The sequence below is a fragment of the Ambystoma mexicanum genome, chromosome 1p, assembly GCF_040938575.1.
Source record: "Ambystoma mexicanum isolate Mex_15411 chromosome 1p, UKY_AmexF1_1, whole genome shotgun sequence".
Lineage (NCBI taxonomy): Eukaryota > Metazoa > Chordata > Amphibia > Caudata > Ambystomatidae > Ambystoma > Ambystoma mexicanum.
Window position 1 is genome coordinate 1,027,826,217 of NC_090921.1, and position 15,090 is coordinate 1,027,841,306.

General features: G+C 41.4%; 5 non-coding genes across 5 annotated transcripts; all 5 read right to left on the minus strand.

Moving 5' to 3' along the window:
* Positions 1-3,789: 3,789 nt before the first annotated feature.
* Positions 3,790-3,875, minus strand: TRNAY-GUA (transfer RNA tyrosine (anticodon GUA)). Its single transcript is given in 2 exon segments — positions 3,790-3,825; positions 3,839-3,875. It is a non-coding gene; the product is annotated as a tRNA-Tyr (tRNA).
* Positions 3,876-6,232: 2,357 nt separating this feature from the next.
* On the minus strand, positions 6,233-6,318 carry TRNAY-GUA (transfer RNA tyrosine (anticodon GUA)). Its single transcript is given in 2 exon segments — positions 6,233-6,268; positions 6,282-6,318. It is a non-coding gene; the product is annotated as a tRNA-Tyr (tRNA).
* Positions 6,319-6,876: 558 nt separating this feature from the next.
* Positions 6,877-6,962, minus strand: TRNAY-GUA (transfer RNA tyrosine (anticodon GUA)). The gene is given in 2 exon segments: positions 6,877-6,912; positions 6,926-6,962. It is a non-coding gene; the product is annotated as a tRNA-Tyr (tRNA).
* Positions 6,963-8,814: 1,852 nt separating this feature from the next.
* Positions 8,815-8,900, minus strand: TRNAY-GUA (transfer RNA tyrosine (anticodon GUA)). Its single transcript is given in 2 exon segments — positions 8,815-8,850; positions 8,864-8,900. It is a non-coding gene; the product is annotated as a tRNA-Tyr (tRNA).
* Positions 8,901-12,985: 4,085 nt separating this feature from the next.
* Positions 12,986-13,071, minus strand: TRNAY-GUA (transfer RNA tyrosine (anticodon GUA)). The gene is given in 2 exon segments: positions 12,986-13,021; positions 13,035-13,071. It is a non-coding gene; the product is annotated as a tRNA-Tyr (tRNA).
* Between the last annotated feature and the right edge of the window lie 2,019 nt (positions 13,072-15,090).

Genomic DNA, 15,090 nt, shown 5'->3' on the forward strand with positions numbered 1-15,090 from the left:
AAATCAAGATTGTCAAGGGGATTCTGCTGTTTTGCCAGTTCATAGCAAGAGATGGGGATCCAAAACACCTGACAGGAAACCAATGAAGATTCATGTTGGACAGAAAAATAACGTGGCCACAGCCTCAAAGCAAAAGGCATCTATTTTCAGTGATGAAATATAATATAATTATAAATTGTCTGTTATTTTACTTTCCAAGTATTTTACTTTCCAAGTATTCAATAAAATGTGCATTTGGCAAAAGTCCTTTGAGCCGGATTTGAACCAGCGCCCTAAGGATGCCTGTTTTACCACTACAGTCCTCCGCTCTACCAACTGAGCTATCGAAGGCTTGGCAAATCAACTCTAGCAAACTCAATACGAGCTTCCACTTCAACCGTCGACTTGTAGACATCTCTTGCAATTCGTGCAAAATACTACAAATTTGGCTTGTGAGGTTCCCGAATTGAGTAAAAGCACATCAGTTCCCAATTTAAAAAATGACCCCCTCCGCAGTCTCCCGCATGTTACTGACCACCATACTAAGGGGGAAAAGTTGAAAGGCGGCACCTCACAGGCCATCTCCTCAGAGTATTCAGCCGCGTTGGGCCTTGACAATATTTTAATATCTTGGATGGTGTATAGTGTTCTCTCATTTCCCTTGAGAAATCAAGATTGTCAAGGGGATTCTGCTGTTTTGCCAGTTCATAGCAAGAGATGGGGATCCAAAACACCTCACAGGAAACCAATGAAGATTCGTGTTGGACAGAAAAATAACATGGTCAAAGCTTTAAAGCAAAAGGCATCTATTTTCAGTGATGAAATATAATATAATTATAAATTGTCTGTTATTTTACTTTCCAAGTATTTTACTTTCCAAGTATTCAATAAAATGTGCATTTGGCAAAAGTCCTTCGAGACGGATTTGAACCAGCGACCTAAGGACGCCTGTTTTACCACTACAGTCCTCCGCTCTACCAACTGAGCTATCGAAGGCTTGGCAAATCAGTCTCTAGCAAGCTCAATACGAGCTTCCACTTCAACCGTCGACATTCAAACATCTCTTGCAATTCGTGCAAAATACTACAAATTTGGCTTGTGAGGTTCCCGAATTGAGTAAAAGCACATCAGTTCCCAATTAAAAAAATGACCCCCTCCGCAGTCTCCCGCATGTTACTGACCACCATACTAAGGAGGAAAAGTTGAAAGGCGGCGCCTCACAGGCCCTCTCCTCAGAGTATTCATCAGCGTTCGGCCTTGACAATATTTTAATATCTTGGATGGTGTATAGTGTTCTCCCATTTCCCTTGAGAAATCAAGATTGTCAAAGGGATTCTGCTGTTTTGTCAGTTCATAGCAAGAGATGGGGATCCAAAATACCTCACAGGAAACCAACGAAGATTGGTGTCGGACAGAAAAATAACGTGGCCACAGCCTCAAAGCAAAAGGCATCTATTTTCAGTGATGAAATATAATATAATTATAAATTGTCTGTTATTTTACTTTCCAAGTATTTTACTTTCCAAGTATTCAATAAAATGTGCATTTGGCAAAAGTCCTTTGAGCCGGATTTGAACCAGCGACGAGCTATCGAAGGCTTGGCAAATCATTCTCTAGCAAACTCAATACGAGCTTCCACTTCAACCGTCGACTTGTAAACATCTCTTGCAATTCGTGCAAAATACTACAAATTTGGCTTGTGAGGTTCCCGAATTGAGTAAAAGCACATCAGTTCCCAATTAAAAAAATGACCCCCTCCGCAGTCTCCCGCATGTTACTGACCACCATACTAAGGGGGAAAAGTTGAAAGGCGGCGCCTCACAGGCCATCTCCTCAGAGTATTCAGCCGTGTTGGGCCTTGACAATATTTTAATATCTTGGATGGTGTAAAGTCCTTCGAGCCGGATTTGAACCAGCGACCTAAGGATGCCTGTTTTACCACTACAGTCCTCCGCACTACCAACTGAGCTATCGAAGGCTTGGCAAATCAGTCTCTAGCAAGCTCAATACGAGCTTCCACTCCAACCGTCGACATTCAAACATCTCTTGCAATTCGTGCAAAATACTACAAATTTGGCTTGTGAGGTTCCCGAATTGAGTAAAAGCACATCAGTTCACAATTAAAAAAATGACCCCCTCCGCAGTCTCCCGCATGTTACTGACCACCATACTAAGGAGGAAAAGTTGAAAGGCGGCGCCTCACAGGCCATCTCCTCAGAGTATTCATCAGTGTTCGGCCTTGACAATATTTTAATATCTTGGATGGTGTATGGTGTTCTCCCATTTCCCTTGAGAAATCAAGGTTGTCAAGGGGATTCTGCTGTTTTGTCAGTTCATAGCAAGAGATGGGGATCCAAAACACCTCACAGGAAACCAATGAAGATTCGTGTTGGACAGAAAAATAACGTGGCCACAGCCTCAAAGCAAAAGGCATCTATTTTCAGTGATGAAATATAATATAATTATAAATTGTCTGTTATTTTATTTTCCAAGCATTTTACTTTCCAAGTATTCAATAAAATGTGCATTTGGCAATAGTCCTTCAATCTGGATTTGAACCAGCGACTTAAGGATGCCTGTTTTACCACTACAGTCCTCTGCTCTACCAACTGAGCTATCGAAGGCTTGGCAAATCAGTCTCTAGCAAGCTCAATACGAGCTTCCACTTCAACCGTCGACATTCAAACATCTCTTGCAATTCGTGCAAAATACTACAAATTTGGCTTGTGAGGTTCCCGAATTGAGTAAAAGCACATCAGTTCACAATTAAAAAAATGACCCCCTCCGCAGTCTCCCGCATGTTACTGACCACCATACTAAGGGGGAAAAGTTGAAAGGCGGCACCTCACAGGCCATCTCCTCAGAGTATTCAGCCGCGTTGGGCCTTGACAATATTTTAATATCTTGGATGGTGTATAGTGTTCTCTCATTTTCCTTGAGAAATCAAGATTGTCAAGGGGATTCTGCTGTTTTGCCAGTTCATAGCAAGAGATGGGGATCCAAAACACCTCACAGGTAAACAAATGAAGATTCGTGTTGGACAGAAAAATAACGTGGTCACAGCCTCAAAGCAAAAGGCATCTATTTTCAGTGATGAAATATAATATAATTATAAATTGTCTGTTATTTTACTTTCCAAGTATTTTACTTTCCAAGTATTCAATAAAATGTGCATTTGGCAAAAGTCCTGACCTAAGGATGCCTGTTTTACCACTACAGTCCTCCGCTCTACCAACTGAGCTATCGAAGGCTTGGCAAATCAGTCTCTAGCAAGCTCAATACGAGCTTCCACTTCAACCGTCGACATTCAAACATCTCTTTCAATTCGTGCAAAATACTACAAATTTGGCTTGTGAGGTTCCCGAATTGAGTAAAAGCACATCAGTTCACAATTAAAAAAATGACCCCCTCCGCAGTCTCCCGCATGTTACTGACCACCATACAAAGGAGGAAAAGTTGAAAGGCGGCGCCTCACAGGCCATCTCCTCAGAGTATTCATCAGTGTTCGGCCTTGACAATATTTTAATATCTTGGATGGTGTATAGTGTTCTCCCATTTCCCTTGAGAAATCAAGATTGTCAAGGGGATTCTGCTGTTTTGTCAGTTCATAGCAAGAGATGGGGATCCAAAATACCTCACAGTAAACCAACTAAGATTGGTGTCGGACAGAAAAATAACGTGGCCACAGCCTCAAAGCAAAAGGCATCTATTTTCAGTGATGAAATATAATATAATTATAAATTGTCTGTTATTTTACTTTCCAAGTATTTTACTTTCCAAGTATTCAATAAAATGTGCATTTGGCAAAAGTCCTTCGAGCCGGATTTGAACCAACGACCTAAGGATGCCTGTTTTACCACTACAGTCCTCCGCTCTACCAACTGAGCTATCGAAGGCTTGACAAATTGTTCTCTAGCAAACTCAATACGAGCTTCCACTTCAACAGTCGACTTGTAAACATCTCTTGCAATTCGTGCAAAATACTACAAATTTGGCTTGTGACGTTCCCGAATTGAGTAAAAGCACATCAGTTCCCAATTAAAAAAATGACCCCCTCCGCAGTCTCCCGCATGTTACTGACCACCATACTAAGGGGGAAAAGTTGAAAGGCGGCGCCTCACAGGCCATCTCCTCAGAGTATTCAGCCGTGTTGGGCCTTGACAATATTTTAATATCTTGGATGGTGTATACTGTTCTCTCATTTCCCTTGAGAAATCAAGATTGTCAAGGGGATTCTGCTGTTTTGCCAGTTCATAGCAAGAGATGGGGATCCAAAACACCTGACAGGAAACCAATGAAGATTCGTGTTGGACAGAAAAGTAACGTGGCCACAGCCTCAAAGCAAAAGGCATCTATTTTCAGTGATGAAATATAATATAATTATAAATTGTCTGTTATTTTACTTTCCAAGTATTTTACTTTCCAAGTATTCAATAAAATGTGCATTTGGCAAAAGTCCTTTGAGCCGGATTTGAACCAGCGACGAGCTATCGAAGGCTTGGCAAATCATTCTCTAGCAAACTCAATACGAGCTTCCACTTCAACCGTCGACTTGTAAACATCTCTTGCAATTCGTGCAAAATACTACAAATTTGGCTTGTGAGGTTCCCGAATTGAGAATAAGCACATCAGTTCCCAATTAAAAAAATGACCCCCTCCGCAGTCTCCCGCATGTTACTGACCACCATACTAAGGGGGAAAAGTTGAAAGGCGCGCCTTCTGGCTATCTCCTCAGAGTATTCAGCCGTGTTGGGCCTTGACAATATTTTAATATCTTGGATGGTGTATACTGTTCTCTCATTTCCCTTGAGAAATCAAGATTGTCAAGGGGATTCTGCTGTTTTGCCAGTTCATAGCAAGAGATGGGGATCCGAAACACCTCACAGGAAACCAATGAAGATTGGTGTTGGACAGAAACATAACGTGGCCACAGCCTCAAAGCAAAAGGCATCTATTTTCAGTGATGAAATATAATATAATTATAAATTGTCTGTTATTTTACTTTCCAAGTATTTTACTTTCCAAGTATTCAATAAAATGTGCATTTGGCAAAAGTCCTTTGAGCCGGATTTGAACCAGCGACGAGCTATCGAAGGCTTGGCAAATCATTCTCTAGCAAACTCAATACGAGCTTCCACTTCAACCGTCGACTTGTAAACATCTCTTGCAATTCGTGCAAAATACTACAAATTTGGCTTGTGAGGTTCCCGAATTGAGTAAAAGCACATCAGTTCCCAATTAAAAAAATGACCCCCTCCGCAGTCTCCCGCATGTTACTGACCACCATACTAAGGGGGAAAAGTTGAAAGGCGCGCCTTCTGGCTATCTCCTCAGAGTATTCAGCCGTGTTGGGCCTTGACAATATTTTAATATCTTGGATGGTGTATACTGTTCTCTCATTTCCCTTGAGAAATCAAGATTGTCAAGGGGATTCTGCTGTTTTGCCAGTTCATAGCAAGAGATGGGGATCCGAAACACCTCACAGGAAACCAATGAAGATTGGTGTTGGACAGAAACATAACGTGGCCACAGCCTCAAAGCAAAAGGCATCTATTTTCAGTGATGAAATATAATATAATTATAAATTGTCTGTTATTTTACTTTCCAAGTATTTTACTTTCCAAGTATTCAATAAAATGTGCATTTGGCAAAAGTCCTTTGAGCCGGATTTGAACCAGCGACGAGCTATCGAAGGCTTGGCAAATCATTCTCTAGCAAACTCAATACGAGCTTCCACTTCAACCGTCGACTTGTAAACATCTCTTGCAATTCGTGCAAAATACTACAAATTTGGCTTGTGAGGTTCCCGAATTGAGTAAAAGCACATCAGTTCCCAATTAAAAAAATGACCCCCTCCGCAGTCTCCCGCATGTTACTGACCACCATACTAAGGGGGAAAAGTTGAAAGGCGCGCCTTCTGGCTATCTCCTCAGAGTATTCAGCCGTGTTGGGCCTTGACAATATTTTAATATCTTGGATGGTGTATACTGTTCTCTCATTTCCCTTGAGAAATCAAGATTGTCAAGGGGATTCTGCTGTTTTGCCAGTTCATAGCAAGAGATGGGGATCCGAAACACCTCACAGGAAACCAATGAAGATTGGTGTTGGACAGAAACATAACGTGGCCACAGCCTCAAAGCAAAAGGCATCTATTTTCAGTGATGAAATATAATATAATTATAAATTGTCTCTTATTTTATTTTCCAAGTATTTTACTTTCCAAGTATTCAATAAAATTTGCATTTGGCAAAAGTCCTTCGAGCTGGATTTGAACCAGCGACCTAAGGATGCCTGTTTTACCACTACAGTCCTCCGCTCTACCAACTGAGCTATCGAAGGCTTGACAAATTGTTCTCTAGCAAACTCAATACGAGCTTCCACTTCAACCGTCGACTTGTAAACATCTCTTGCAATTCGTGCAAAATACTACAAATTTGGCTTGTGACGTTCCCGAATTGAGTAAAAGCACATCAGTTCCCAATTAAAAAAATGACCCCCTCCGCAGTCTCCCGCATGTTACTGACCACCATACTAAGGGGGAAAAGTTGAAAGGCGCGCCTTCTGGCTATCTCCTCAGAGTATTCAGCCGTGTTGGGCCTTGACAATATTTTAATATCTTGGATGGTGTATACTGTTCTCTCATTTCCCTTGAGAAATCAAGATTGTCAAGGGGATTCTGCTGTTTTGCCAGTTCATAGCAAGAGATGGGGATCCGAAACACCTCACAGGAAACCAATGAAGATTGGTGTTGGACAGAAACATAACGTGGCCACAGCCTCAAAGCAAAAGGCATCTATTTTCAGTGATGAAATATAATATAATTATAAATTGTCTGTTATTTTATTTTCCAAGTATTTTACTTTCCAAGTATTCAATAAAATTTGCATTTGGCATAAGTCCTTCGAGCTGGATTTGAACCAGCGACCTAAGGATGCCTGTTTTACCACTACAGTCCTCCGCTCTACCAACTGAGCTATCGAAGGCTTGACAAATTGTTCTCTAGCAAACTCAATACGAGCTTCCACTTCAACCGTCGACTTGTAAACATCTCTTGCAATTCGTGCAAAATACTACAAATTTGGCTTGTGACGTTCCCGAATTGAGTAAAAGCACATCAGTTCCCAATTAAAAAAATGACCCCCTCCGCAGTCTCCCGCATGTTACTGACCACCATACTAAGGGGGAAAAGTTGAAAGGCGGCGCCTCACAGGCCATCTCCTCAGAGTATTCAGCCGTGTTGGGCCTTGACAATATTTTAATATCTTGGATGGTGTATACTGTTCTCTCATTTCCCTTGAGAAATCAAGATTGTCAAGGGGATTCTGCTGTTTTGCCAGTTCATAGCAAGAGATGGGGATCCGAATCACCTCACAGGAAACCAATGAAGATTGGTGTTGGACAGAAACATAACGTGGCCACAGCCTCAAAGCAAAAGGCATCTATTTTCAGTGATGAAATATAATATAATTATAAATTGTCTGTTATTTTATTTTCCAAGTATTTTACTTTCCAAGTATTCAATAAAATTTGCATTTGGCAAAAGTCCTTCGAGCCAGATTTGAACCAGCTACCTAAGGATGCCTGTTTTACCACTACAGTTCTCCGCTCTACCAACTGAGCTATCGAAGGCTTGGCAAATCATTCTCTAGCAAACTCAATACGAGCTTCCACTTCAACCTTCGACTTGTAAACATCTCTTGCAATTCGTGCAAAATACTACAAATTTGGCTTGTGAGGTTCCCGAAATGAGTAAAAGCACATCAGTTCCCAATTAAAAAAATGACCCCCTCCGCAGTCTCCCACATGTTAATGACCACCATACTAAGGGGGAAATGTTGAAAGGAGGCGCCTCACAGGCCATCTCCTCAGAGTATTCAGCCGCGTTGGGCCTTGACAATATTTTAATATCTTGGATGGTGTATAGTGTTCTCTCATTTCCCTTGAGAAATCAAGATTGTCAAGGGGATTCTGCTGTTTTGCCAGTTCATAGCAAGAGATGGGGATCCAAAACACCTCACAGGAAACCAATGAAGATTCGTGTTGGACAGAAAAATAACATGGTCACAGCCTCAAAGCAAAAGGCATCTATTTTCAGTGATGAAATATAATATAATTATAAATTGTCTGTTATTTTACTTTCCAAGTATTTTACTTTCCAAGTATTCAATAAAATGTGCATTTGGCAAAAGTCCTTCGAGCCGGATTTGAACCAGCGACCTAAGGATGCCTGTTTTACCACTACAGTCCTCAGCTCTACCAACTGAGCTATCAAAGGCTTGGCAGATCAGTCTCTAGCAAGCTCAATACGAGCTTCCACTTCAACCGTCGACATTCAAACATCTCTTGCAATTCGTGCAAAATACTACAAATTTGGCTTGTGAGGTTCCCGAATTGAGTAAAAGCACATCAGTTCACAATTAAAAAAATGACCCCCTCCGCAGTCTCCCGCATGTTACTGACCACCATACTAAGGAGGAAAAGTTGAAAGGCGGCGCCTCACAGGCCATCTCCTCAGAGTATTCATCAGTGTTCGGCCTTGACAATATTTTAATATCTTGGATGGTGTATAGTGTTCTCCCATTTCCCTTGAGAAATCAAGATTGTCAAGGGGATTCTGCTGTTTTGTCAGTTCATAGCAAGAGATGGGGATCCAAAATACCTCACAGGAAACCAACGAAGATTGGTGTCGGACAGAAAAATAAGGTGGCCACAGCCTCAAAGCAAAATGCATCTATTTTCAGTGATGAAATATAATATAATTATAAATTGTCTGTCATTTTACTTTCCAAGTATTTTACTTTCCAAGTATTCAATAAAATGTGCATTTGGCAAAAGTCCTTCGAGCCGGATTTGAACCAGCGACCTAAGGATGCCTGTTTAACCACTACAGTCCTCCACTCTACCAACTGAGCTATCGAAGGCTTGACAAATCGTTCTCTAGCAAACTCAATACGAGCTTCCACTTCAACCGCCGACTTGTAAACATCTCTTGCAATTCGTGCAAAATACTACAAATTTGGCTTGTGACGTTCCCGAATTGAGTAAAAGCACATCAGTTCCCAATTAAAAAAATGACCCCCTCCGCAGTCTCCCGCATGTTACTGACCACCATACTAAGGAGGAAAAGTTGAAAGGCGGCGCCTCACAGGCCCTCTCCTCAGAGTATTCATCAGCGTTCGGCCTTGACAATATTTTAATATCTTGGATGGTGTATAGTGTTCTCCCATTTCCCTTGAGAAATCAAGATTGTCAAAGGGATTCTGCTGTTTTGTCAGTTCATAGCAAGAGATGGGGATCCAAAATACCTCACAGGAAACCAACGAAGATTGGTGTCGGACAGAAAAATAACGTGGCCACAGCCTCAAAGCAAAAGGCATCTATTTTCAGTGATGAAATATAATATAATTATAAATTGTCTGTTATTTTACTTTCCAAGTATTTTACTTTCCAAGTATTCAATAAAATGTGCATTTGGCAAAAGTCCTTTGAGCCGGATTTGAACCAGCGACGAGCTATCGAAGGCTTGGCAAATCATTCTCTAGCAAACTCAATACGAGCTTCCACTTCAACCGTCGACTTGTAAACATCTCTTGCAATTCGTGCAAAATACTACAAATTTGGCTTGTGAGGTTCCCGAATTGAGTAAAAGCACATCAGTTCCCAATTAAAAAAATGACCCCCTCCGCAGTCTCCCGCATGTTACTGACCACCATACTAAGGGGGAAAAGTTGAAAGGCGGCGCCTCACAGGCCATCTCCTCAGAGTATTCAGCCGTGTTGGGCCTTGACAATATTTTAATATCTTGGATGGTGTAAAGTCCTTCGAGCCGGATTTGAACCAGTGACCTAAGGATGCCTGTTTTACCACTACAGTCCTCCGCACTACCAACTGAGCTATCGAAGGCTTGGCAAATCAGTCTCTAGCAAGCTCAATACGAGCTTCCACTCCAACCGTCGACATTCAAACATCTCTTGCAATTCGTGCAAAATACTACAAATTTGGCTTGTGAGGTTCCCGAATTGAGTAAAAGCACATCAGTTCACAATTAAAAAAATGACCCCCTCCGCAGTCTCCCGCATGTTACTGACCACCATACTAAGGAGGAAAAGTTGAAAGGCGGCGCCTCACAGGCCATCTCCTCAGAGTATTCATCAGTGTTCGGCCTTGACAATATTTTAATATCTTGGATGGTGTATGGTGTTCTCCCATTTCCCTTGAGAAATCAAGGTTGTCAAGGGGATTCTGCTGTTTTGTCAGTTCATAGCAAGAGATGGGGATCCAAAACACCTCACAGGAAACCAATGAAGATTCGTGTTGGACAGAAAAATAACGTGGCCACAGCCTCAAAGCAAAAGGCATCTATTTTCAGTGATGAAATATAATATAATTATAAATTGTCTGTTATTTTATTTTCCAAGCATTTTACTTTCCAAGTATTCAATAAAATGTGCATTTGGCAATAGTCCTTCAATCTGGATTTGAACCAGCGACTTAAGGATGCCTGTTTTACCACTACAGTCCTCTGCTCTACCAACTGAGCTATCGAAGGCTTGGCAAATCAGTCTCTAGCAAGCTCAATACGAGCTTCCACTTCAACCGTCGACATTCAAACATCTCTTGCAATTCGTGCAAAATACTACAAATTTGGCTTGTGAGGTTCCCGAATTGAGTAAAAGCACATCAGTTCACAATTAAAAAAATGACCCCCTCCGCAGTCTCCCGCATGTTACTGACCACCATACTAAGGGGGAAAAGTTGAAAGGCGGCACCTCACAGGCCATCTCCTCAGAGTATTCAGCCGCGTTGGGCCGTGACAATATTTTAATATCTTGGATGGTGTATAGTGTTCTCTCATTTTCCTTGAGAAATCAAGATTGTCAAGGGGATTCTGCTGTTTTGCCAGTTCATAGCAAGAGATGGGGATCCAAAACACCTCACAGGTAAACAAATGAAGATTCGTGTTGGACAGAAAAATAACGTGGTCACAGCCTCAAAGCAAAAGGCATCTATTTTCAGTGATGAAATATAATATAATTATAAATTGTCTGTTATTTTACTTTCCAAGTATTTTACTTTCCAAGTATTCAATAAAATGTGCATTTGGCAAAAGTCCTGACCTAAGGATGCCTGTTTTACCACTACAGTCCTCCGCTCTACCAACTGAGCTATCGAAGGCTTGGTAAATCAGTCTCTAGCAAGCTCAATACGAGCTTCCACTTCAACCGTCGACATTCAAACATCTCTTGCAATTCGTGCAAAATACTACAAATTTGGCTTGTGAGGTTCCCGAATTGAGTAAAAGCACATCAGTTCACAATTAAAAAAATGACCCCCTCTGCAGTCTCCCGCATGTTACTGACCACCATACAAAGGAGGAAAAGTTGAAAGGCGGCGCCTCACAGGCCATCTCCTCTGAGTATTCATCAGTGTTCGGCCTTGACAATATTTGAATATCTTGGATGGTGTATAGTGTTCTCCCATTTCCCTTGAGAAATCAAGATTGTCAAGGGGATTCTGCTGTTTTGTCAGTTCATAGCAAGAGATGGGGATCCAAAATACCTCACAGGAAACCAACGAAGATTGGTGTTGGACAGAAAAATAACGTGGCCACAGCCTCAAAGCAAAAGGCATCTATTTTCAGTGATGAAATATAATATAATTATAACTTGTCTGTTATTTTACTTTCCAAGTATTTTACTTTCCAAGTATTCAATGAAATGTGCATTTGGCAAAAGTCCTTCGAGCCAGATTTGAACCAACGACCAAAGGATGCCTGTTTTACCACTACAGTCCTCCGCTCTACCAACTGAGCTATCGAAGGCTTGACAAATTGTTCTCTAGCAAACTCAATACGAGCTTCCACTTCAACCGTCGACTTGTAAACATCTCTTGCAATTCGTGCAAAATACTACAAATTTGGCTTGTGACGTTCCCGAATTGAGTAAAAGCACATCAGTTCCCAATTAAAAAAATGACCCCCTCCGCATTCTCCCGCATGTTACTGACCACCATACTAAGGGGGAAAAGTTGAAAGGCGGCGCCTCACAGGCCATCTCCTCAGAGTATTCAGCCGTGTTGGGCCTTGACAATATTTTAATATCTTGGATGGTGTATACTGTTCTCTCATTTCCCTTGAGAAATCAAGATTGTCAAGGGGATTCTGCTGTTTTGCCAGTTCATAGCAAGAGATGGGGATCCGAATCACCTCACAGGAAACCAATGAAGATTGGTGTTGGACAGAAACATAACGTGGCCACAGCCTCAAAGCAAAAGGCATCTATTTTCAGTGATGAAATATAATATAATTATAAATTGTCTGTTATTTTACTTTCCAAGTATTTTACTTTCCAAGTATTCAATAAAATGTGCATTTGGCAAAAGTCCTGACCTAAGGATGCCTGTTTTACCACTACAGTCCTCCGCTCTACCAACTGAGCTATCGAAGGCTTGGCAAATCAGTCTCTAGCAAGCTCAATACGAGCTTCCACTTCAACCGTCGACATTCAAACATCTCTTTCAATTCGTGCAAAATACTACAAATTTGGCTTGTGAGGTTCCCGAATTGAGTAAAAGCACATCAGTTCACAATTAAAAAAATGACCCCCTCCGCAGTCTCCCGCATGTTACTGACCACCATACAAAGGAGGAAAAGTTGAAAGGCGGCGCCTCACAGGCCATCTCCTCAGAGTATTCATCAGTGTTCGGCCTTGACAATATTTTAATATCTTGGATGGTGTATAGTGTTCTCCCATTTCCCTTGAGAAATCAAGATTGTCAAGGGGATTCTGCTGTTTTGTCAGTTCATAGCAAGAGATGGGGATCCAAAATACCTCACAGTAAACCAACTAAGATTGGTGTCGGACAGAAAAATAACGTGGCCACAGCCTCAAAGCAAAAGGCATCTATTTTCAGTGATGAAATATAATATAATTATAAATTGTCTGTTATTTTACTTTCCAAGTATTTTACTTTCCAAGTATTCAATAAAATGTGCATTTGGCAAAAGTCCTTCGAGCCGGATTTGAACCAACGACCTAAGGATGCCTGTTTTACCACTACAGTCCTCCGCTCTACCAACTGAGCTATCGAAGGCTTGACAAATTGTTCTCTAGCAAACTCAATACGAGCTTCCACTTCAACAGTCGACTTGTAAACATCTCTTGCAATTCGTGCAAAATACTACAAATTTGGCTTGTGACGTTCCCGAATTGAGTAAAAGCACATCAGTTCCCAATTAAAAAAATGACCCCCTCCGCAGTCTCCCGCATGTTACTGACCACCATACTAAGGGGGAAAAGTTGAAAGGCGGCGCCTCACAGGCCATCTCCTCAGAGTATTCAGCCGTGTTGGGCCTTGACAATATTTTAATATCTTGGATGGTGTATACTGTTCTCTCATTTCCCTTGAGAAATCAAGATTGTCAAGGGGATTCTGCTGTTTTGCCAGTTCATAGCAAGAGATGGGGATCCAAAACACCTGACAGGAAACCAATGAAGATTCGTGTTGGACAGAAAAGTAACGTGGCCACAGCCTCAAAGCAAAAGGCATCTATTTTCAGTGATGAAATATAATATAATTATAAATTGTCTGTTATTTTACTTTCCAAGTATTTTACTTTCCAAGTATTCAATAAAATGTGCATTTGGCAAAAGTCCTTTGAGCCGGATTTGAACCAGCGACGAGCTATCGAAGGCTTGGCAAATCATTCTCTAGCAAACTCAATACGAGCTTCCACTTCAACCGTCGACTTGTAAACATCTCTTGCAATTCGTGCAAAATACTACAAATTTGGCTTGTGAGGTTCCCGAATTGAGAATAAGCACATCAGTTCCCAATTAAAAAAATGACCCCCTCCGCAGTCTCCCGCATGTTACTGACCACCATACTAAGGGGGAAAAGTTGAAAGGCGCGCCTTCTGGCTATCTCCTCAGAGTATTCAGCCGTGTTGGGCCTTGACAATATTTTAATATCTTGGATGGTGTATACTGTTCTCTCATTTCCCTTGAGAAATCAAGATTGTCAAGGGGATTCTGCTGTTTTGCCAGTTCATAGCAAGAGATGGGGATCCGAAACACCTCACAGGAAACCAATGAAGATTGGTGTTGGACAGAAACATAACGTGGCCACAGCCTCAAAGCAAAAGGCATCTATTTTCAGTGATGAAATATAATATAATTATAAATTGTCTGTTATTTTACTTTCCAAGTATTTTACTTTCCAAGTATTCAATAAAATGTGCATTTGGCAAAAGTCCTTTGAGCCGGATTTGAACCAGCGACGAGCTATCGAAGGCTTGGCAAATCATTCTCTAGCAAACTCAATACGAGCTTCCACTTCAACCGTCGACTTGTAAACATCTCTTGCAATTCGTGCAAAATACTACAAATTTGGCTTGTGAGGTTCCCGAATTGAGTAAAAGCACATCAGTTCCCAATTAAAAAAATGACCCCCTCCGCAGTCTCCCGCATGTTACTGACCACCATACTAAGGGGGAAAAGTTGAAAGGCGCGCCTTCTGGCTATCTCCTCAGAGTATTCAGCCGTGTTGGGCCTTGACAATATTTTAATATCTTGGATGGTGTATACTGTTCTCTCATTTCCCTTGAGAAATCAAGATTGTCAAGGGGATTCTGCTGTTTTGCCAGTTCATAGCAAGAGATGGGGATCCGAAACACCTCACAGGAAACCAATGAAGATTGGTGTTGGACAGAAACATAACGTGGCCACAGCCTCAAAGCAAAAGGCATCTATTTTCAGTGATGAAATATAATATAATTATAAATTGTCTGTTATTTTACTTTCCAAGTATTTTACTTTCCAAGTATTCAATAAAATGTGCATTTGGCAAAAGTCCTTTGAGCCGGATTTGAACCAGCGACGAGCTATCGAAGGCTTGGCAAATCATTCTCTAGCAAACTCAATACGAGCTTCCACTTCAACCGTCGACTTGTAAACATCTCTTGCAATTCGTGCAAAATACTACAAATTTGGCTTGTGAGGTTCCCGAATTGAGTAAAAGCACATCAGTTCCCAATTAAAAAAATGACCCCCTCCGCAGTCTCCCGCATGTTACTGACCACCATACTAAGGGGGAAAAGTTGAAAGGCGCGCC